General features: G+C 37.9%; 1 protein-coding gene and 1 pseudogene across 1 annotated transcript in view; both read left to right on the top strand.

Annotated features, from left to right (window-relative positions):
- Positions 1-25227, top strand: part of LOC138317188 (nephrin-like) — a gene marked incomplete at its 5' end in the record, with an annotated part of 63246 nt that overhangs the window by 24015 nt on the left and 14004 nt on the right. The window lies entirely within an intron of this gene.
- LOC138320139 (contactin-4-like) lies at positions 16476-21720 on the top strand (annotated as a pseudogene).

The raw sequence follows: 25227 nt of genomic DNA, 5'->3' as shown, positions 1-25227 counted from the left end.
AAACTTATCCTATGGCACAAGAATAAGAAGTTTTACTGATGCGGATTACATTTTGGCTGGCTGCGTCAAGCCAAATATAAAGAATTTGCATAAAGAAAACTACCATTTTTAGGTTCATTTGACCAGAAAAGGTTCAACGAAGACCTATTATCATCGTGCACCACCGGTCCCGTCCCCCGCCCCCCTCTTACAATACAAGTTTTATTTTTGTGCTTGATACGGACCGCGGAGCCTTTCTAAGTCTCGCACCAAAACAACAAACCTTGTATTGTAAGATACACTAACCGTGTATTCTCTATATATGCGGTGCCTATTGTCGGCGACGTCATTAATTTATGACGAAACTGCTGACGTTTCTTTATGATGGCGGCGCTTTGGAAATATTTCTTAAAAACTGCATTTTCATAATGTTTGTGGAAGTATGGGGAGAAAAATAATCAAACCATGGGTTCTATCAAGTGGACAGGGATATTTCAAACTCTCGTGAAAATTATTGGCCGCCAACATTCAGCAGAGCCTCAAGGTTGACCGAGCCAAAATCTTCCACTTGGGTTCCGATATCCCTGTCCACTTGATAAACCCATGTAAGATTCTAATCAAATCTCGTTTTCTTGTAATCTAAAAGAATGGTGTTTATCTCATCTTTAGTATATAATTTTTATGTATCAGGCCAGACCATCAACCCGTGTATGTCCAGATAAATCGCCCCCCTCGACACTGACCTGTCCGGCTGATGACCAGGCCACCACACTGACCCCTGGGACCGGGACCCGGTGGTCACATTTGGGTTTACGGGTACAACAGTGGATACTAGTCTGGATGATGGTGGTACAGTACGGTTATATGCTGGTCACGACTCGGGCTAGGGAGTTACACAATGGACCCTATACCACAGGTCCAGGCCAAGGACACGGGGTGATTACTATACATGTACAGTGGGACGGGACAGTGAGGATACAGATGGTCATTGTACACAAGGTAGGTTCTAACATATCGTGTTCAGCAGTTCAGTTGATGACTACAAGTATTAATCAATATGATTATGAAATAAATCACTATTTGTTTTCATTGTCGTGACATGCAATGCAATGCTTGTATGTTTGTAAGCAATGTTTGTTGTTTGCTACTACAGAAGGTCTATTGCCACTGATATCAATTTGAAATTTACTGCAGCTCAAAATATGTGACTACAGGTTATGTTAACTTGAAACGTGTCAATAGATTTCGATCATTTTGCTTAATTAAGTGAGTGGGGTCAGCTTTTTCTCATACTCAGTACAGATACCGTCCGCCTATAACAGAAAAAACACACAGTAGTGCCAAATTATCTATTGATCTTATAATCGGAGTGTGAAAATCTGGCCAATCGAACACTATGGTGTAAACACATTACCAGAAGTTTAGTATAATGAACATCGAATCTTTCGTTTGAGGCCGGTGTAACGTTGAACATGGACCTCTGTTGAAACTTGACCTCAGGTCATTTTTCAACGTTGACAACAGACCCCGAATGCCGTTGAAAATTGACAGCGTCTAGGGTCAATTCTCAACGGATGGTCTTTTGAAAAATGGCCCTAGTACATTACACATAAGCTGTTGCACAAACATAATTCTCGAATTTCTGTTATCGCCATTTGCTAATATAAGCGCCCCTTCTGTGCTGGTATTTAAATTACATAATCACCGCGTATTTGAATTGAAATTTGAAATTTTGTATTGTTATCATATCGTAACAAATACCTCATTTAGGATATTTTGTGTGTGCTTGGTGTGTTTATAAACGAAGATACGACACTTCAAAATTTTCATTTTTCTATAGTCAATTTTGTCCGTCCGTCCGTGTAGATACTGCTAAGTGCTTCTCAAATCTGAGGAATTGCTATATAGAGAACAACCAAACTAAAATTAATTTTGGCATAGGGTTCAACTTTGTTAAAGTTTTGTACTGTATTATTAAAACAAAGGAATATTAGTTAGCTATTGTGTTCTATAATTAAAGTCTAGGTTCTTTATATGACACTAGATAGAAAACAAAGTTTGAGTCCTTCTACTCAAACTCTAACCAGGTAGCTTCATTGAAAATCAGGCGCATTTTGCACAAAAAAATATCCTGAAATTCTAATATGTTTACCTATTCATTATCAAAATTGAAATTTGAACCTAAAAATCTCAATATGAATTTCCAAATTCATATCATGGTTTATCTAGGAATAATTACCTGTCAGAAAACACATTTTTTACTTTTGATGAGCTAGCCAATCAGCGGCCGGGTTAAAATTCTATCTGGGGCTCAATTTCCCTTGTATACACAGGAAGCCATTTCGAAGGTCTTTTTTATTTAGTTTGTTGCTCCCGTATATAACACTGAGGTAACACAGTAAATAAAAAGGAATGTTGTTTATAAACAAAAATATTATTAATCTGATTTATCCCTAATGTTTATGTTTTATGGATTATATTTCGACGACGATTTTATTTTTTACGTTCCAGATTATATTGACAAACAACTGAAATCGCCTCATAAATGAGGGTTGCGTACAGGAAACACAACTTGTAGGCATTAAAAAGTCAAAACAAGTCTGCAATTCTATCTTCTAGGCGCTTTCGCAGCTATCGCTGCTCTTCAGGAGATGTTTTAAACTATATATAAACATATACAAGACCAACAGTACTTAAAACTATTTCGACAGTTTACCACAAATATCTTTCCGAGGCTCAAATATCACACAATATTTTGATACAAGTCCTCTTAATAATCTGAAAAATTACTGCTGTGCATATAATATGTACATGCAACTTACAAGTACACTTCTACTTAACGACAAAACTTTCTCAGCGAATTCTACTCGGTGTCACAAATAAGGTTAAAACATCAGACGTCGGAAACTATTGCTCCGTTTCCCTCGTCAATTTTGTATGGAAAACATATGGGTACGACTTCGCAAAAGATATCCTGGAAATGGCCTTGCTTCCATACAAATATCCTCTCGTCGTGGTGATTGTCGTTGTGTTTTGTTGAGTTGTGTGATGTTTAGTTGTGTTGTTTGTGTGAGTGTTGTGTGATGTTGTTGTGTGATGTTGTGTTGCGTGTAGTGTTGATGTGTTGTGTTGTCGTATGGCGTTGTTGTGTGTCGTGTCGTTGTGTTATTGCGTTGTGTCGTTGTGTTGTGTTGTTGTTTGGTGTTGTTGTAGTGTGGTGTTGTTGTAGTGGTGTTGTATGTTGTGTTGTTGTGTTGTGGTGGTGTTGTGTTGTGTGGTTTGGAGTGGTGTGTGGTGTGTGTGTGTGGTAGGTGTGGTTTTTCTTCTAGGTACTCTTCCTTTCCGACTACCTGTGTAAATTTTTTTGCTGTGTGTGCTGGCTTGTGTGTTATGGTGTTGTTGTGTGTTATGTTTATTGTGTGATCTGGTGTTGTATGATGTTGTGTTGTGTGTTGATGATGATTGTGTTGTCGTATGATGTTTACGTTGTGTTTGGTAGTGCTGTTGTGTGTTGTTTTGTCGTATGGTGTTGTTGTGTTATTGTGTTGTTTTGTGCTGTTGTTGTGTAGATGTTGTGTTGAGTGTTGATGTGTTGTGTTGTCGTTGAGCGGTATGGTTGTTGTTGTTGTGTTTTTTGTGTTGTTGTTGTGTTTGCTGGGTGTTGTATGTTTGTTGTAGTGTGGTTTGATTTTTCTCTATGTAACTCTGGCTTTACCGACTACCTCCGATGAACCTAGCACGTCCTGAAATAACCCTGACTGTTAAATAGGACGTAAACAAAAATAAACCAAACCAAACTAACTAATGCATTTGTCCGACAACTTTTTGCTAATTACTAACTGCTCTTATTTTCTTCATAATATCATAAAAAAAGTCGATAAAAAATGTACAAAAAATATAATCATCATGGCTTTTGATAAAAAAATAAGACCACAAATAAATTTTTTATTTTTTATATATTTTTTCCAAAGTAAGATAAATAGATACAGCCGACTGAGGCTTTTGGAGGAAGTTGGGTTACGTAATAAAAAAACGAGTTCTTATTGGGACACCTTTCAACGGGATCCATTTTCAACGGGTCGGTGTGAAAAGTGCGCTAAATGTTCAGTTTTCAACGATTTTTTTCAACGGACACAGGTCCAATTTCAACGTTACAGGGGTCCAATTTAAACGTTACACCGGCTTTCCGGCTCTACGGTTGTCTTTGGGTAATCAAAGAATTAACGCTGTTGGTAATTCTATGGTATTGCAGTCCACTAACGACAAGTATCCAGATTGTTAATCAGCATGATGAATGTTTCAAACACATGAGTACAAACTACATGTACATAAAACAACCATTGTTAATGTTTAGCACAACAACGTTTTATTGATAATTGAGATAGAAGTACTACAGTGCTAATCATCTTCCTCGGATATGTTTTCAATAGAATACTATACCACGAGTCGAACGTCATGTTCCCACGCTGAAAAAATAATTACACAGACAATTGCATAGACATGACTGATTGTTCGATTACGGAATTTTTAGCAACCGGATTAGCGCTTCCGACCTGCATAACTGGTTTTTCTAACTACATTATGTGACATGTTATTCTACTCTCAGACCATCGTATAAATGTGCTGGGTTGTTGGATAAATATTTTGATACAGTAAAACCCCTATAACTCGAACTGCAGGGTCCAGATCAATAATCCGAGAAATACAGGGTATTCGACTCATCAGAGGTTGGTCATGATCGATCATCGACAGTCAAAATGTCTGATCTCAAACTATGGCAAACAATGCGTGTCAATGGCATTTCAATTACCATGATTTTCAGCATTTTGAACTCGTATATGAAAGTGGGTTTTGATAGCAATTATCAACTTTGAAAAAATATCTATTACATGAAAATAAAGTGCGACGAATACACGGTTTAATACTATGTATTTGATGTAAACGGTGCATTATGTATCTGTTCGAGGAATCAGGAATATTCGACGAATAGCTGTTCGAGCATACAAAAGTATATTATCAACAACAAATTCATAACTAGCATTTGGTCACTGTTATATCTTGTCGTACTAGGACCTTCCGGTGATTTCGGTAAAATCGACGCATTTCGGTCAGGTTTCAACTTTTTTGATTATATATAAGCGGGGAAATAGATGTCCTAATGTAGTTTCGACAGTTTATTGTTTCAAATGCATATAGAAATCTAAATTCAAAAAGACGTTCAGTAAGTAAGTAATTTTTTAGAATGCATGGAATAGTTGTTCGATAATTAACATTATTTGTTATTAAATATTTCTTTATGCAATTATGAAGATATCACAACATCTTATTTTCATCTTTTTGACATATATGTCGGCAAATAACGCTTATCTTGGCCTTCAAGTAGATGAATTGATTATGGTAGAAACAGGTCACACAACGCGGGTTATTTTTACAAAATCTCACTTGTCTATAAATGTTTGACAACACTAAATACACTTGACCATTCGTAGTCATATCATCTCTGCATGTCGCAGCTAATCGCAGCTGTTTACAGAATGGAAATAAATAATTTGTCCACCAATTTATGTTGTATCAGATACTTGTTGTATTCCCATTATAACTTTGGTACATGTATTAAGTTATTAATGTGTCATCTACCCAACCACGTCTTTAGAATATACTCGAAAACTGTTTGACCAAACTCCTAGATCAAACTGGATATGAAACTATTATTTGCTTAATTTACAAAGTTAAACAGGAAAAACAAACAAAAAGGAAAAAAACAATAACTATAAATGTATTAATTTGATATTGATGACATTCTAGCTGTATTTAGTCAGACATGATCGTAGAATCTTATGTTGACAAAATGTTCACTAGCTGACGGTCAAGCGAGAAGTCATCGTGTAATACCTCATGGACATATATCTAGTCAGTGATTACTTTCTATTGATACTCCCTTTAAAATATTGGTGATTTTAATATCAAGTTTATTATTTATGATTCAGAATTAGCGGTTTGTAAACTTTTGACTAACGATACAAGCGACGTACGTTGATTGAAGCTAGCTGTGATAATCATGTTTCCAAAAAATCGATCAATTGAATCAAATATTATTGTAAAAGGTATGCCATTACTAACATTGGAAAATACTATTAGGTGTGTAGAGAAAGTATGAAGCATGTGCTAAAAATGTGGATAACTTTGGTGGCCGGTTAGGACTTTGGTGACCGATTAAGGTCACCTCGCAATCTTCTGACCTCGCATTCTCTTATACATAATGATTTTTTTTTTCTGAAAATAAAATGGAAGAGAAAAAATAAACAAAAGAAAAGAACTTTCGTTGAAAGCTTTAGAAATAAAAATGACACGACATGTTCATATAATTACATGTAAATAGTCAACATTTCTAAAATTAATATCTTATTACAAAATCAAATCCATACAACTCAGATTTGTTTACATATAGAGTAAACAAGAGCTATCATTAATATTTCACACCAATTGATGCATTGATCAACTAAAAGTTGATTATGAGCAGGTCCGAAAAAAAAATTTCTGTGAAAACAAATATACGCTGGATGTGTGCAAAATTACTAAGTCAGTGGAGACGTTACTAGCCCTTGCGGCGAATTGTGCCTCGACTAGCCCTTCACGCGACATCGCCTTCATGTTGAGAGGTTGCAAGATTGCGAGAATTCTCGAGGTAGTCTTGAACCAGCCCATCATAGAAAAATACTTTATTTTATAGTTCAATACAAAACATTGTACAATTGTACTCTGTAGCTTTTGGAGACTGCTGAAAGGATTTTCCGTCAAGGAAAATACTCAGGATTGAGAGATCTAATCAGTCTTATCATGACGCGTAAATTAAATTGAAGACAGCTTGAGAAAAGGCGGTAGTGAACTAAGATAACCATCAGTAGTTAAACTGTTTATTGTCAATACATGTACAAATTAATTAATTAAAACGAGATTCAACAGTCTAAAGCAGACAGGAAATTGACTGATGGCTACAACACAATGGACTGTTACACTAATGTTGTTCTATAATTCAGGTGTGGACGTCAGCACTCCCCAGCGTACACCAGACATGGTGGGACTGTAACACTACAGTGTACTGATAGCGTAGGTCGGTACAACACCATGGATCTGTTAGTTCCCGAGCAGTCGTTGTTTTATAATTCATATAAGTGTGACGTAAATTCTCTCCAGTGTTACATCCAGACAGGAATGGGACTGGTAAACACTACAGTCAATCTAATATTGGTGTCTACAAACAATGGACTGATACTTCCTCTAATGATTTCATAAATATCCAGGTGTAACGTCAAGCCTCCCAGATTACACTAAAACAGAGGTGGGACGCGCTAACACAAACAGTGTACATGATATCTGAGAGGCACAACACAATGGACTGGTTACTCTCTGTTGTTTTAGTATAAATTTAGGTGTGACGTCAGCCTCCGAGTGTACACCAGACAGGGAGTGTGGAACCTGTAAACACTACTTGTGTAACAGATACTGATGGAACCCACAATGAAACATGTTACACCTCTGTAGTTTATAATCCAGGTGTGACGTCAGCCTCCCCAGTGTACACCAGACCAGGGTGGAACTGTAACACTACAGTGAACTGATACTGGTGGTACCACAACACAATGGCATGTTACGTCTGTTGTTTTAATATTTAGGTCTGATGGTCAGCCTCCAGTGTACACCAGGTCAGGGTGGGACTGTAACACTACTTGTGTACTGATACTGATGGTTGACGCGACACAAATGAACTGTTACCTCCTGTGATGTTTTATAATCCAGGTGTGACGTCAGCCTCCCCAGCCTGTACAGCCACGCAGACAGGTTGCCGACTGTAACACTACAGTGTACTAATACTGGTAGGTGCAATTTTATAAATTCAGGTGTGACATCAGCCTCCTCCAGTATACACCCCAGACATGGGTGGGACTTAGTAACACTACAGTGTAACAAGAAAGTGGTGGTACAACACAAACTCAACTGTTACCCAATAGCTGTCTGTTTCTCATGAATCAGGTGTGATGTCATTCTCCCCAGTGTACACCAGACATGGTGGGAACACCTCGATAACACCTACAGTTTACTGATACTGATGTGGTATAACACAATGAACTATCACCTCTGTTATTTTTCATAATTCAGGTTTGACGTCAGCTCCCCAGTGTATAAACCAGACAGGGTGGGAATACTGACCGTACAGTAGTACCTGATACTGGTGGTACAACACAATGGACTGCTACCTCTGTTGTTTTATAATTCAGATGTGATGTAAGCCGCCCTAGTGTACACCGGACAAAGTGGGACTGTAACACTACAGTGTACTGATACTGGTGGTACAACACAATGGACTGTTACCTCTGTTGTTTTATAATTCAGGTGTGACGTCAGTCTCCCCAGTGTGTACACCAGACAGGGTGGGACTTGCTGTAACATAACTACCAGTGTACTCATACTGGTGGTACAACATAATGGACTGTTACCTCTGTTGTTTTTGGTAATTCAGGTGTGACGTCAGCGACTCCCCAGTGTACACCAGACAGGGTGTGGGACTGTAACACTAGTCACAGTGTACTGATACTGGTGGTACAACACAATGGACTGTTACCTCTGTTGTTTTAAAATGAATTCAGGTGTGATGTCATTCTCCCCCCCAGTGTACACCAGACAATGGTGGGAACTGTAACAATACAGCTGTACTGATACTGGTGGTCAACAACACAAATTTACTGGTACCGACCTACTCAGTTGTTTTATAATTCAGATGTGACGTCAGTCATCCCAGTTTACAGCAGCAGACAGACTGTGACTGGGCTAACACTACAGTGTGCTGATACTGGTGGTACAACTTGAATGGACTGTTACCTCAGTTGTTTTTATAATTCAGGTTATGACGTCAGCCTCCTTAGTAAATAGACCACCAGACAGGGTAGTACACTGTAAATCTCTATAGAGGACTGATACTAGTGGGTAAAACTCAATGGACTAGCCATACTACTAATAGCCATTGTTTTAATATTCAGGTGTAACGTCAGCCTCCACAATGTACACCAGACAGGGGTGGGACTGTAACAATATACAGTGGTACTAATACTGGTGGTACAACACAATGGACTGTTACCTCTCCTGTTCTATTCCTCTACACGATTGGGACGGATATAAACCCTGATCCTAAACTTCCCAATTCTACGAGGACCAGACTGAGTGTGACCAGACAGGTCGGGAACTACAACCTACAGATCAGTGATGTACAGCTGTCAGATGTCAGGGAGTAAGGATGTAATGTCATGGGGGCAACATCAACACAATTCTATCATCTACTACTGTACAGTAAGTTATGTCAGATTGGTAATCTTACAGACACATTCTATCATCTACTTACTGCTGCGAACAGTACACAGTTTATGTCAGATTGGTAATACAGACACGTTTCTATCATCTACTACTGTACAGTAAGTTATGTCAGATAGGTAATACAGACACATTCTAATAACATCTACTTACTGTACGGTAAGTTATGCAATCAGATTGGTAATACAGACACATTCTATCATCTACTACTGTACAGTAAGTTATGTCAGATTGGTAATACAGACACATTCTATCATCTACTACTGTACAGTAAGTTATGTCAGATTGGTAATACAGACACATTCTATCATCTACTACTGTACAGTAAGTTATGTCAGATTGGTAATACAGACACATTCTATCATCTACTACTATACAGTAAGTTATGTCAGATTGGTAATACAGACACATTCTATCATCTACTACTGTACAGTACGTCATGTCAGATTGGTAATACAGACACATTCTATCATCTACTACTGTACAGTAAGTTATGTCAGATAGGTAATACAGACACATTCTATCATCAACTACTATATTACCAGTACGTTAATATCAGATTTGGTAATTACAGACACACTTTCTATCATCTACTACCATACAGTACTTATATGTCCGATTGGTAATAAACCAGACACAATTCTATCATCTACTACTGTACAGTACGTTATGTCCTGATTGGTAAAACAGACTACATTCTATCCATCTCTACTACTGTACAGTACGTTATGTCAGATTGGATAATACAGACACATTCTATCATATACTACTGTACAGTAAGTTATATCAGATTGGTAATACAGACACATTCTATCATCTACTACTATACAGTACGTTATGTCCGATTGGTAATACAGACACATTCTATCATCTACTACTCTACAGTAAGTTATGTCAGATAGGTAATACAGACACATTCTATCATCTACTACTATACAGTTAGTTATGTCAGACTGGTAATACAAACACATTCTATCATCTACTACTATACAGTACGTTATGTCAGATTGGTAATACAGACACATTCTACCATCTACTACTGTACTGTAAGTTATGTCAGATTGGTAATACAGACACATTCTATCATCTACTACTGTACAGTAAGTTATGTCAGATTGGTAATACAGACACATTCTATCATCTACTACCGTACAGTAAGTTATGTCAGATTGGTAATACAGACACAATCTATCATCTACTACTGTACAGTTAGTTATGTCAGATTGGTAATACAGATACATTCTATCATCTACTGTACAATAATTCATGTCAGACTGGCAATACAGACACATTATATCATCTACTACTGTACAGTAAGTTATGTCAGATTGGTAATACAGACACAAACTATCATATACTACTGTATAGCAGTATGTTATGTGGTCAGATTGGTAATACAGACACATATCTATCATCAACTAATGTACATGTAAGTTATGTCAAATTTGGTAATAACAGACCACATGCATCATCATCTACTATTGTACAGTAAGTGATATGTCCAAATTGGTAATACAGACACATGCTACCATCCTAGTACTGTACAGTACGTATATGTCAGATTGGGTAATACAGAGACACATTTCTATCAACTACTATTAGTGTACAGTTAGTTATGTAAGATTGGGTTAATATGACAGACACACGTCTATCATCTCTACTACTGTACAGTATGTGTTATGTCAGGCTAGCTGCTTATACAGACACATTATACCATCCACTTATCATAAAAGTTCCCTTCCGAGCTACACATAACCAACATATGTAAATAAGAAGATTGAACACATTGCACGACTTTGATAAAAATAACACAATAGAGTATGAAGAGTAAAATAAATTCGAACACAAAAAATAATAATTTGACTTGTTAATGATCAATAATCGACATGTGTTTCGAATTGTTTTAGGACCGTCCTAGTTTTATGTGTTTTTATGTATGAATTTTACAGCATAATGCATGTTAACTTTACGGCATTTGATAATATGCTGTTTTTATATAAGTTTGAATTGATGTGGTTTTAATCGTAAACTATATACTGCAGTGTCCCCAACCCTTTCCCCGAGAGTAAGAGATGCAACACAGTTAACTTGTAATGATGGTCAGAACGGCAGGACAACAGGGACGGAGGGATGCGAGTCTTACCTATGACCTGTTAACGCACTTGGTGTGGTACTCCCGCCGCCAATGTGAGGCCCTGGATCAAAGACGAGGCTGCCACTCTTGGGTAACATCGAAGAGCACCGTTCAATATACACAAAAGTGTTGTTTATACAAGAGATGCAGACGACTCAGGACACATGTTTCACCTTGTCAGTCTAAGTTGTCCCGCCCTGACCACGCCAGCTCCTCAGACCACCAGTTGGGTGTTTGGCTATAATCCAAGGCGCAGTAGAGAATGCGGCTGGGTAGTTATCACATGTCGAGTCACGAGTGTCCAGCCCTGACCAGTCCTCAGAACCCAGCCATATGTTTGGTATTACCTAGATTGTGGAGTCTAGAGTGTTGGTGCCATACATGAATGCTGTTCTAGTAAGGCCAGCCCTGACAGTCCTCAGACCACCAGTGTGTTGAGTATACAATCTAGATACATGTGAGTATAAGTGTTGTCCATACATGTCTCCAGTATAGTGTTAGTAGTCCAGGTGTTGTCCCATGACCCAGTCCTCAGACCACCAGTGTGTTAGTATTAGTCCTAGATTGTGAGTATAAGAGTTGTTGTAATACATGTCAGTCTAGTGTCCAGCCCTAACCGTAACAGTCCTCAGACCACCAGTGTTAGAATGGTGGGTATACCTAGATTGTCTACCGAGTATAATAGTGTTAGAAGTTAACTCCGTATACATGTCAGTCATCTAGTAGTCCAGCCCTGACCAGTCCTCAGACCTTTCGGCTCAGGCCGACCAGTGTGTTGGGTGTACCTAGATTGTGAGTATAGAGTGTTGCATACATGTCTGTCTAGTAGTCCAGCCCTGACCACCATGTGTCAGAACTACCGAGTTTGAGTTGGAGACAGATAGTCTACCAGACCGAACCATTGAGTTGGATGTACAGTGTGTTGGTATACAAGTAAAGTTTAGATTGTGAGTGTGGTTAAGTATATCTCAGATTGTGAGAATAGAGTGTTGGAAAACAGTGTCAGGTCTAGTAGTCCCAGCCCTGAAGCCATTCCTCAACCACCATGTGTGTTGGGTATATCTATGTGGATAGTATTTGCACTCATGTATTATACTTTAGCCTTTGTCTGAATAGTCACGTGTCCTCAGACCATTGCTCAGTGTGGTTGGTATACCTAGATTGCACGAGCGTATAGACTGTTAGCCGATATACATGTCAGTCTATTAGTCCAGCCCTTACCAGTCCTCAGACCACCAGTGTGTTGGTATACCTAGATTGTGAGTATAAGTGTTGTATACATGTCAGTCTAGTAGTCCAGAACCTGACCACCACCGTCCTCAAGCACCACCAGTGTGTGTTGGTTACTACCTAGATTGAGAGTATAGAGCTGTTGTATACATGTCAGTTTAGTAGTCCAGCCCTGGACCAGTCCTCAGAACCAACCAGTGTGTTGTGTATACCTAGATTGTGAGTATAGAGTGTTGTATACATGTCAGGTCTTGTAGTCCAGCCCTGACCAGTCCTCAGACCACCAGTGTGTTGGTATACCTAGATTGTGAGTATAGAGTGTTGTATACATGTCAGTCTAGTAGTCCAGCCCTGACCAGTCCTCAGACCAACCAGTGTGAGGTATAGGTATACCTAGATTTGTGAGTATAGACCGCCAGTGTGAATTGTTGTTGTAGACATGTCAGTCTAGTAGTCAGTGGCCCAGTCCTCAGACAGTGTTTGTATACCTACCAGTATAGAGTCCTCAGTCCACCCAGACCAGTGGTTAGTGTTGGTATAACCTAGATTGTGGAGTATAGAGTGTTGTTATACATGTCAGTCTAGTAGTCCAGCCATGACCAGTCCTCAGTCAAATCCAGTGTGTTGGAATATACCTAGATTGTGAGTATAGAGTGGCTTGTATACATGTCTGTTCTAGTAATCCCAGCCTTGACCAGTCCTCAGACCACCAAAGTGTGTATATGTATACCTAGATTGTGAGTATAGAGTGTCGATATAGAAGTTGTACCAGCCCTGACTATAGACCACCAGTATGTCAGATGTCTCGTAGAAAGTCCAGCGCCTGACCATGTGCCCTGACCTTCCTCAGACCACCAGTGTGTTGGTATACCTAGATTGTGAGTATAGAGTGTTGTAATACATGTCAGTTGTAGTAGTCCAGCCCTGACCAGTCCTCAAACCACCAGTAAAAGTTGGAAACAGACCACCTCAAACCACCAGTGTGTTGGTATACCTAGATTGTGAGTATAGATTGTTGTATACATGTCAGTCTAGTAGTCCAGCCCTGACCAGTCCTCAGACCACCAAATGTGTTGGTATACAGTGAGTATAGAGTGTTGTATACATGTCAGTCTAGTCCATGCCCTGACCAGTCCTCAGACCACCAGTGTGTTGGTGTATACCTAGATTGTGAGTATAGAGTGTTGTATACATGTCAGTCTAGTAGTCCAGCCCTGACCAGTCCTCAGACCACCAGTGTGTTGGTATACCTAGATTGTGAGTATAGAGTGTTGTATACATGTCAGTCTAGTAGTCCAGCCCTGACCAGTCCTCAGACCAACAGTGTGTTGGTATACCTAGATTGTGAGTATAGAGTGTTGTATACATGTCAGTCTAGTAGTCCAGCCCTGACCAGTCCTCAGACCACCAGTGTGTTGGTATACCTAGATTGTGAGTATAGAGTGTTGTATACATGTCAGTCTAGTAGTCCAGCCCTGACCAGTCCTCAGACCACCAGTGTGTTGGTATACCTAGATTGTGAGTATAGAGTGTTGTATACATGTCAGTCTAGTAGTCCAGCCCTGACCAGTCCTCAGACCACCAGTGTGTTGGTATACCTAGATTGTGAGTATAGAGTGTTGTATACATGTCAGTCTAGTAGTCCAGCCCTGACCAGTCCTCAGACCACCAGTGTGTTGGTATACCTAGATTGTGAGTATAGAGTGTTGTATACATGTCAGTCTAGTAGTCCAGCCCTGACCAGTCCTCAGACCACCAGTGTGTTGGTATACCTAGATTGTGAGTATAGAGTGTTGTATACATGTCAGTCTAGTAGTCCAGCCCTGACCAGTCCTCAGACCACCAGTGTGTTGGTATACCTAGATTGTGAGTATAGAGTGTTGTATACATGTCAGTCTAGTAGTCCAGCCCTGACCAGTCCTCAGACCACCAGTGTGTTTTGGTATACCTAGATTGTGAGTATAGAGTGTTGTATACATGTCAGTCTAGTAGTCCAGCCCTGACCAGTCCTCAGACCACCAGTGTGTTGGTATACCTAGATTGTGAGTATAGAGTGTTGTATACATGTCAGTCTAGTAGTCCAGCCCTGACCAGTCCTCAGACCACCAGTGTGTTGGTATACCTAGATTGTGAGTATAGAGTGTTGTATACATGTCAGTCTAGTAGTCCAGCCCTGACCAGTCCTCAGACCACCAGATTGTGTTGTTTGAGTTATACCTAGAATGTGAGTATAGAGTGTAGTATACATGTCAGTCTAGAAGTCCAGCCCTGACCAATCCTCAGACCACCAGTGTGTTGGTATACCTAGAATGTGAGTATAGAGTGTTGTATACATGTCAAGTTTAGTATTTCTAGTCCCTGACTGTGTTTCATCAGACCACTAGTGTGTCTGTTATAAATTTACCTCAAAGATGAAATTGTAGCTTTGCCTTTTTCAATAAGACTTTGATGTGTAAAACCGTCATGGCACCAGTTACATTAGAATTTCATTCATAAGTTGATAAAAATTTCACATCGCTTATCAATTAAAGACATTTTTCATAGTCAGCTTAATCATCTTTTTTCTTTCAATTTCAGTAAAGCCTCAGCAGGCCCCACTGTATCAGACCCCTCCTCCCAGACAGAGAACTCGGACCTACAGGTGGTGTGTGTGTCTACAGGAAGTAGACCTGCTGCTGACATCGAGTGGAATGTTGGAGGAACATGGCTGTCAAGTAATCCAAGGAGCTCAAGGTGCTGGACACTTCTACCGAACATACACCGTGACGTCATCAACTCTCCCGCCGTAACGACCCGTGTCACACGTCAGGACAATGGGAAGTCTTCGTGTACACTGTAGAGTCAGTAACCGGGTCCTTGTCTGGAGGGATTGAGTCAGTACGACAGACTATAACAGTATTGTGTAAGTATCTCTAACACAGTCACACGTCAGGACAATGTGAAGTCTGTGTACTGTAGAGTCAGTAACCGGGCCTTGTCTGGAGGGATTGAGTCAGTACGACAGACTATAACAGTATTGTGTAAGTATCTCTAACACAGTCACACGTCAGGACAATGTGAAGTCTGTGTACTGTAGAGTCAGTAACCGGGCCTTGTCTGGAGGGATTGAGTCAGTACGACAGACTATAACAGTATTGTGTAAGTATCTCTAACACAGTCACACGTCAGGACAATGTGAAGTCTGTGTACTGTAGAGTCAGTAACCGGGCCTTGTCTGGAGGGATTGAGTCAGTACGACAGACTATAACAGTATTGTGTAAGTATCTCTAACACAGTCACACGTCAGGACAATGGGAAGTCTGTGTACTGTAGAGTCAGTAAACCGGGCCTTGTCTGGAGGGATTGAGTCAGTACGACAGACTTATAACAGTATTGTGTGAGTATCTCTAACACAGTCACACATCAGGACAATGGGGAAGTCTGTGTACTGTAGAGTCAGTAACCGGGCCTTGTCTGGAGGGATTGAGTCAGTACGACAGACTATAACAGTATTGTGTAAGTATCTCTAACACAGTCACACACATGGACAATGGGCAGTCTGTGTTACAGTAGAGACAGTAACCGGCGCCTTGTCTGTGAGGGATTGAGTCAGTTACGTCAGACAATAACAGTATTGTTGTAAGTATCTCTAACACAGTCACACATCAGGACAATGGTAAGTCTGGTACGTAGCAGTCAGTAACAGGGCCTTGTCTGGAGGGATTGAGTCAGTACGACAGACTATAACAGTATTGTGTAAGTATCTCTAACACAGTCACACGTCAGGACAATGGGAAGTCTGTGTACTGTAGAGTCAGTAACCGGGCCTTGTCTGGAGGGATTGAGTCAGTACGACAGACTATAACAGTATTGTGTAAGTATCTCTAGCACAGTCACACGTCAGGACAATGGGAAATCTGTGTACTGTAGGTTCAATGATCAGTAATTATAAACCGGGCCTTGTTTGGAGGGATTGAGTCAGTAACGACAGACTATAACAGTATTATTATGTATCTCATAGTCACACGTTAGGGCAATGAAGTATAAAAGGAAAAGTGTTATTGTAATATTTTTGGAAAAAAACAATATTTAATCGTGTGCCTTTTTCCTGGTATTATGTTAAAACTTGATTTATTTGCTATGATTTTGGTTTTGTCAACTGTATATCGTGAATATTGTGATTATTTTGCTATTACATTTTCATTGCAAGTACAACCTTAAATATATATTTGAACATCAAAGAATGCGTTGAAGTCCGTATCATCTACGCATTTTATATAGAAAATAAAATGTCGAATGCAAAATTGACAAATACAGCTTTTGAAAAACCATGATGGTAATAGGGAGGTCTATGGTATAAGATACTTTTTTCTTATCGAAAAAAATGGATTGGTGGAAAGTAAAATATATATATGCTATTTTCTTTAACAAACAACAAAAAACAGTATTTCCCTTTTATTTATTTATTTAAGTTTATTTAACATAATACATAGTCACCTTCTTTAAATGGCATTGACATTGAAATATATAGTCCCTTGAATAAGGATCACGTTGGACACGGTGAAAATATATCTACATATATCGATATTGACTCTTTTTTAAAGTCGGACCTGGTGACAGTGTGAGTATAACCGGTAACAGTCGTGGTGGTGGTGACGGAAGACGTGTACCCGATAATCTGACCTTGACCTGTACAACACAGGAGTACAACAGACACGTTACACATCCCGTGGTACAACGGTTACAACACGGATACCTAACACAGCGGCCATAACCAACACGTCAGGAAGTTACGGGAGTTTAATATCTACACAGGTCCTACAACTCGTACCTGACAGGTACCAGGACGGTAACGTGGTCAGGTGTGTGGTACAGAACGAGGACGTGACGCTGGGAGAGAGGACGGCCTCAGTTACACTGGATATCAGGTGTAAGTGTTTTGGTTAATGCCGATATCCTTTAAAATTATCCTCGGTGCATTGTTCTCTGTTCTTTCAGTCTCATTAGGCGTGGTTCAATACCCCAACTCAGTCAGAGTAAAGTTGCTCCTATATGAAATTGCTCTTGACCAAAATTGGTGTTACGTTTGAGCAGTTGTTTAACATCATGACTTATCGAATAAGTGTGTTCTGGCTATTACTTTCCAACAGCATGAAATCCACTAAAACAACAAAAAGATGACTGGGGGTTTTATGTCTTATTCTACGACGATCATACTGCCTCCTAACATACAAATTGTATGCAATTATGTTTGTTCCACAACAGTTGGAACATGTGTGAATTTCTGATGACTGGGTATACTTGCAATTCCATTAGACCAATGGTCTAGGCTAGCATAAGTACAGAAAGTTGTTAAAAACAAATTACAAGTTGTTTACAAAAGGAAAAAAAAAAAGAAGAATTATTGGCTAAAACACTATGCTGCGCAGAATTGAATTGAAATTGGGTTTGAAAATGACATTTCGATTTTCGGTAATTTTTGCCATATATGTACTCCATCGTTTCGATATGATACTGGCAAACTGCGGGGTATCCAGATGGTGTTATATTATGCTTCAAGATATTACAATAGTTACTGTCTAATACAATTCTCTCCAAAATGATCACAGGGTTTCTTCTGTGTGATTTGTTGATCTTGGACGAAAATATCGTTACCATTGATTATAATGTTTGATCCGAAGAAAACATTTAGAAAATGTACTCTAGATAGTTGACCAGGACATTAACTGATAAAAGTCACGTGTAATCATGCTTTGATGGAAAACCTAATCAGAATGTAACATGATGAATAATACAACTCAACACTCAATCTGTGTTGATCCAAGGTAGTAAGTATTATCAAAAATAATTTACACAATTACTATATACATTTTCCATATAACACTGAAGAACATAATGTTTAAAAGACAAGTGAATGAATATAGATACCAATGATAAGTTACTAAAATATATGATATTTTGGGATACACAACCGTTTACATCAGTGGATGATAATCTGCTGGTAATACAAACCTATTATCTCCAACCTTATCAGAATAATAAAAACAATTTTAGCTAAATCCTCGTGAAACAAAAATTCATCTAAATGACATCAAACCATAAATTTGCCTTTTGAAATGTAGCCTTTACTTATCAAATGATTTGGAGATTTTTTTCTATAGATCAACCATATCTAACATTAACTCAGAATCCATGGGTAAATGTGGTAGAAGGAGAAAATCTTGAGATCCGATGTGACGTAGACAGTAACCCTTCTCCGTCATCTGTAACCACTGGTCCAAAGTGGGAGGTCAACTTCCACCTGATGCTGACGTCACGTCCGGTGTCCTACGTATACCATCTACACCACCGGACAGACAGAGGGATCGTACCAGTGTACGGCAGTAAAACTCTGTCGGTACTGGACAAAGCAGTCTGGTTACTGATATATTATGTGGGTATATCGCATTAACTTAGAATTGTTATCTATACAAGAAACTATTTGAAAACTTAAATAAAACAACCTTGTTAATCTATATATCTCAAAACCCATGATCACATAAGAAAGGTCTATAAATTGTAACACTTTACAGGAACTTGGGTTACTCATCATTTTTGATTTATAGTTTTAATGCTACTAAACAGAAAAAGTCATCAAATAATGTTTTGAGACATTAGCATTTTTTATGTATCTGAACCCTTCACTCTTATATGCGTAGTTCTGTTGTATATTTGATGTAATACTATCATATCGGTTTTCACTTCGGTCTCTCTGAAGATCTACATCGTAGATATACATGTTTTTATCTGACGCTGGATTTATATATGCATTGTTTTGTTAAATAAATGTATCTGAAAGGTTATTTGAAATACAAACGAATATTTAGCTTTTCATACGCGACGTTTTCGTTGACATTCGGTTCACTGATTAAAAAGATATCTGTGTATAAATCGTGGCAGCCTCCTGGTATGGCTATTGAAGTAACAATGCGTATTGTAGTTAAATCAGTGTGATCTAATAACATAACAAATACATAAGTTTTGGTATTTTTAATTGTCTCAAAATTTTAAATACCTCAATGATTTGTCAATTTACGTTACAAACTAGAAAAATGAAAGAGTTCATTCTATAACATGATGCCAACGCTAGGAAGACAAGTATTTCATTGTTCTGTGCTATTTCAAGCTTGAGTTTGTCATTTCCAGTTCCCCCCGACATACGTGTCCTGTACACCAACTCCACCTACACAGTAACAGACAGGGTGTTGACGTGTGTCCCGGATGGTAACCCGGCCTCCTACCAGTTTGGTCAGTGGCGCCGGCGCCACACAGCGTGCGAGGAACGGTACAGAGATACGTCATGGCTTACTCGGAAAGTTCTAATACGATAACCCACTCTGTCCCTGACCCTTCCTGACCCCGGTATGACCAGACGGTATGAGGGACACCGGTTTCTACACTTGTACAGCCTCCAACAATATACCAGGCGTATCCACCTCTAGGACGGGGTCTATCTTCTTTGTTGTGGAGGGTAACATGTTTGCATTTCCTTTAAAAGGCCTTCAAATGTAAAAAGAAAAATGAGAAAAGAGAAAGCTAATATTTAACTAGGGTGGTCATAGGCATACTTTTCCAAAATCTTTTTTAGTTTAATTGGTATTCTAAATGGGAGGAACGTGGTCTTGATATAAAAGCTAAGCAAAAGAGTAATATATTTTTTTATCTAGGCTACCAGATATTTAGTACCTTTCTTATTTTTGAAAAATAAATGAAATATTTGAAAGGTAAACCCTAACTGATAATTGACTGAAACTATATTTAAGAACGGATGTACGCTCGTATTGTTTCTCATGAGTTTTTTTTTCTTTCTTTTTTATCGGTTGTTTAAAACACACTGTATTTTATATTACAGCTCCTCCAGTCATATCAATGAAGACATCCGTCATCCAGGGAGAGATCGGAGCTAGTCTCACGATAAATGTGGAGTTTTACAGCAGGCCAGTGGTCCATTTAGGTGACGTCATTTGGACGAAGGGATCCGAGGGATTGTCTCCCTCTGGTGCATTTGCTATGACGTTAGGTGTCAGGTCGATCGAAACATCATTCCATGGTATAGATGTGGCAGTGGAAGGTTTCGTGGCCGTGATGAGTACCAACTCCCTGTCAAAGGAAGATTCCGGTGATTACACTGTAACAGTCAACAACCGTATCGGAATGGACCAATACACGTTTACACTATCTGTTACAGGTGAATTACTTACTGTTTAATTTTTGTGTTATTCTGTTTAATGTATCGAAGTACATGCATCATTCATTGAATATTGTTGAAGAATTTAAATAATTCATAGAGTGATTTAAAATAAATATGCCTGCATGTGTGTAACTTGCGCGCATTTATATTATCTATCCGTTATATCATAATCTAAATGTCGAAACTCGCTTTGTTAGTAGTGACCAGGAAGGACGTTCCAATATGGGGATGCTTCAATAAACCACATGTAAATTTAAGCATTTCATATCGTTGATTTGTGTGTTTGTTTAAACTATGAGGGATACAAGCGTATGATACATGTATATCAAATAATTTGTCATTTCGTAATTACATATGGATATCTTAATAAAGTGTTGTTTTTAATATTCGTTTTTTTTAATATGACGATGCATTGCATTAAGTAACTGTTTTTGTATTATTGAAACGTTGCAGGACCACCAGCGCCACCACTGTATCTTTTACAAAAACAAGTCACGGAAGGCAGTATAACGATACAGTGGGCACCTGGACAAGACGAAGGATCGACACAGTCTTTTGTGATTGGGTATAAATCTGACCCCCCTGACGGTTATACAGATTTGGTGACCAGTCCAGAAATCTTAGACTCTGTGATGTCTTATACGATCGGTGGATTGGCGGCTGACACAGTTTATTATATCCGAATTTATGCTCAGAATGATGTCGGCATGAGTAAACAGTTACACATAAATTGTTCTACGTCTGTCGGTAAGTACACTATAGTTTTGCAACACATATATATTTAGTAATACAGGCTTGGTGTTTTGATTGATAACTCCTTTGGATGACAAAAATCATCATTTCAGATGGAATACTTTTATGCATAAGAGAAAATTGTGCTCTTAGATAAAAATTATATTAAATGCTTTTGTTTTTATCTGAACAAAAGGAAAAGTCTCAACAATTCAAAATATAGGATATAAGCAATGCTACTTTTTTGCATATATTGAAAATAATCAATACAACATACACTACATTTAAATATTAAAGACTGTCTGTGTCATTCGACGACATATACATGAGATAAGTCATCAAATCATTCACTGTTGTATATGTACCCCTTAACGGGGTTAAGGTTATTCAGTATTCTATCAAAAGACAAAGTTATTTATGGCCGTACCATATTTAGTTAGTTAATGTAGAATCTGAATACTCCAAAAATATGACCACAACCTGAGCTTTGTTCGAAATAGGGCTCCCACTGGAAGTCGGGACACTTTTTCCTCTCGGTCAGCGGTGCGTCAAAGCATAAACGTAACATGGTTAAAGCAGAAACTTATTTTTTGTATTTTTTTTTTACATAATATCTATATACTTGTCTCTTTTCTATAAAAATCTAAAAGTTTCCCAGGTATTCATCGTAACAGTATTGCTAAGAGGCACATCTTATTGCCAGATTTAATCTTGCTATTCGAATGCGCGGAGATGTAAATCATTGAGTATTTTTCAAAATAAATCTGTTTTCATATTTGTTTCTGAAATACTATTTTTTCTTAGAACGAAAATATGTACCTATACCTAAAAGACGACAACATTATCTGTCCTAAGAAAAGTTCGTTGTGCTAACAATAGTGCAGCTATTGTTTTCCGCAACTGATGTCACAGACACTTTCAAACGACATGCTCTTCACAATCGACATCTAAATTCTGTCAGACATAATCCCCCGAAACGTACAGCTCATAACTTAGTGTTTTGAAAATAAGAAACGCCATCTGGATGTCTCCCCTCTTTCCGTGTTGTAGACTCACTTATAACAAATCGAAAATGAATTCGAATCATTTTATTTATATTATGATGCACCTATTTCAGATTAAATTACACTCGACGAGAGTTTCCCCTGATTGTCGTATCAACCTTATCCTAGTGTTATTTGTAATAGGAAGTTGGGTTGCCAAGCCTTGTTAATATTTCGAAAGTAAAGGGGACATTGTTCTCTAGGTTGTTTAAAACTTTGCATTTCATCAAAGGTATAAAAAGTTTCTTAAATGGACATGAATTTGATTATAACGTGTAACAGAAAAGTTTACTTAAGGGATGAAGAGAAATATCATACTCTACTGTTAATGTGCATTGTTCCAATCCTAGAATTACAAACCATAATTTTAGAAAACATTTGTTACTTTTGGTTTCACTAACCAAAATATTTTCAATATTGATAATGCATGTAAAAGAAAAACTCACCAATGTGTGTAAGCAAAACAACACTAAATAAGTAGTGGGTGTATGGGTCAATCATCATCGTAATTTATAAAACCAATTCATTTATATAAATTGGATTAAACATAGTAACTGATATGTATATAAACCCATATCAATAGTTTGAAGTAATTGAATTTAACAATTGTCAGAATGAGATATCGGAAAAGTAGATGCAGCAAGAAAAGATCTTATCTGTATTCTTTATACAAGTTTCCATGTGTTAATAAATGTAAAATACGTAGAAAAATGAATTTAATGGAGATCTAAATTAAATTTAAAAAAAAAACCAACAAATTACAAATATTTACAAGTAGTACAATATGTATGTTTCATTGGAGACAATATCAAAAACAAAACCGTGAATGCCTATTTCGTACTAAAAACAATATTCCGCAAATCACAATGCCATATCAAGTATGCGAGCATCTTAACAATTCCAATATGGTAATGCGTAATAAAAGTGTTATATAATGGTGACATGAAGTATGCAGATATTACCTATTCCTGAATAATAGTGGTCTCAAGTTTAACTCTCAAAAACTTTTACTTCAAGCAAATCAATCCACCAGAATTCATTATACTGTAAATTTGTTGTTTAATAGTAGTTATATTAATATGTTATCAATAATCTTTGCTACAGATTTATAGGAGAGATAACACGGACAACAAATCATCGATAAACGTGGGGGGGGGGAACACAATGGTGAGTATATGTATTGCCAGCTTTTTGTTTAAGACAAGAAAGAGTGTGATCGTGAGTTGTTTGTTTAACTTTGTAGAACATGTGGGCACGTACTAAGGAAATGAGCTTTAGGCAATGCCATGTTGTTTCATGTAATTTTGTGATATTCATTGATGCAACAGCCATTGTTTTGTATGACTTAATTTTCGAATTATATTTCCTTCCAGATTTCCAGAATACGGTCCAAATCCCAGTAAGGAAACCTCAGGATTTAATTTTAAATGAAATACACCACTTTTTGACAAGTCTTTTTTTTCTTTAAAGGGTTTGAATCAGTTAAAAGATATATTTCATAAGCGACGCTGTAGAAAAAAACCAGTCATAACTGCTCATTGTCAAGTAGATTGATATCATCAGCAATGTGCAATGTTCATATATGCTTTCTTGCCAGATTAACAATCATATTAAAGGGAGAACTAAATCTTGCCAGTGTGACCCCAACCCCCCATCTGTTATAATAAGATATACGAAGCAGAGGTAAGTTGTACCATAAAATACAATAAATACTATTGATAATTATTACATGTTAACCGTTTAAATACTAACTAAGATGGTTATCATGGCAATTTATTGCCACTACTGACAGAACTTTTAATACTTAAAATTGAAATTAAAATGTGACGTGTATTTCCTGTTTGTCATTTTCTCTTTTCTCCTCTTCCATAGTTTTAATTTTAGAGAACTTTCCCAAATATGGTATACACCTAGTTAATGACATAATAGACTTAAGTTGATATAACTGTTTCCTCCTACAGACGAACATACTTAACGAGAACAACATGTAAATTGAACTATTTTACATATCTTAGAGCCTATAGTCAACCAAACACATCCAATATGCAGGCTATTGAAAATCACATGTCCCTCGTCAGTCCCTACGGCCCTATGTCCTCCCGTATGTCGTACTGTTAACAAACATTTTCTAACCAACCTGTCTCAAATTATTATGTATATATTTCTATGGAAATATAGCGGACCCTATTTGAATTTATTGGGACGATCGCGCGACAAGATGGTTTACCAGACAGCCATCACTTGGATTTTGAATTTTGTGCCGTTATTTCGCATAAATGTACTTAGGAAATCTGTCTCAAAACTAACAATAATAATAATATCCCCTGTTTGATATCCTAACTATTATTCCTATGTATAGATAAGTCCATTTAATCGAAAATTGTGAATATATATATGCTGATTCCCTATATGTTATCGATGGATTAAATGGACAAGATTAAGAGAAAGAAAATCTGGATCAATTTTACAACGTGATTGATCAAGATTTAAGTATCAATGGTGAGCATCAAGATCGTTCACTGAATCCACGTTGGTGT

Source organism: Argopecten irradians, chromosome 3 (genome assembly GCF_041381155.1).
Source record: "Argopecten irradians isolate NY chromosome 3, Ai_NY, whole genome shotgun sequence".
Taxonomy (NCBI): domain Eukaryota; kingdom Metazoa; phylum Mollusca; class Bivalvia; order Pectinida; family Pectinidae; genus Argopecten; species Argopecten irradians.
Note: the sequence above shows the minus strand (reverse complement) of the source record. Positions and strands in the feature narration are given on the sequence as shown.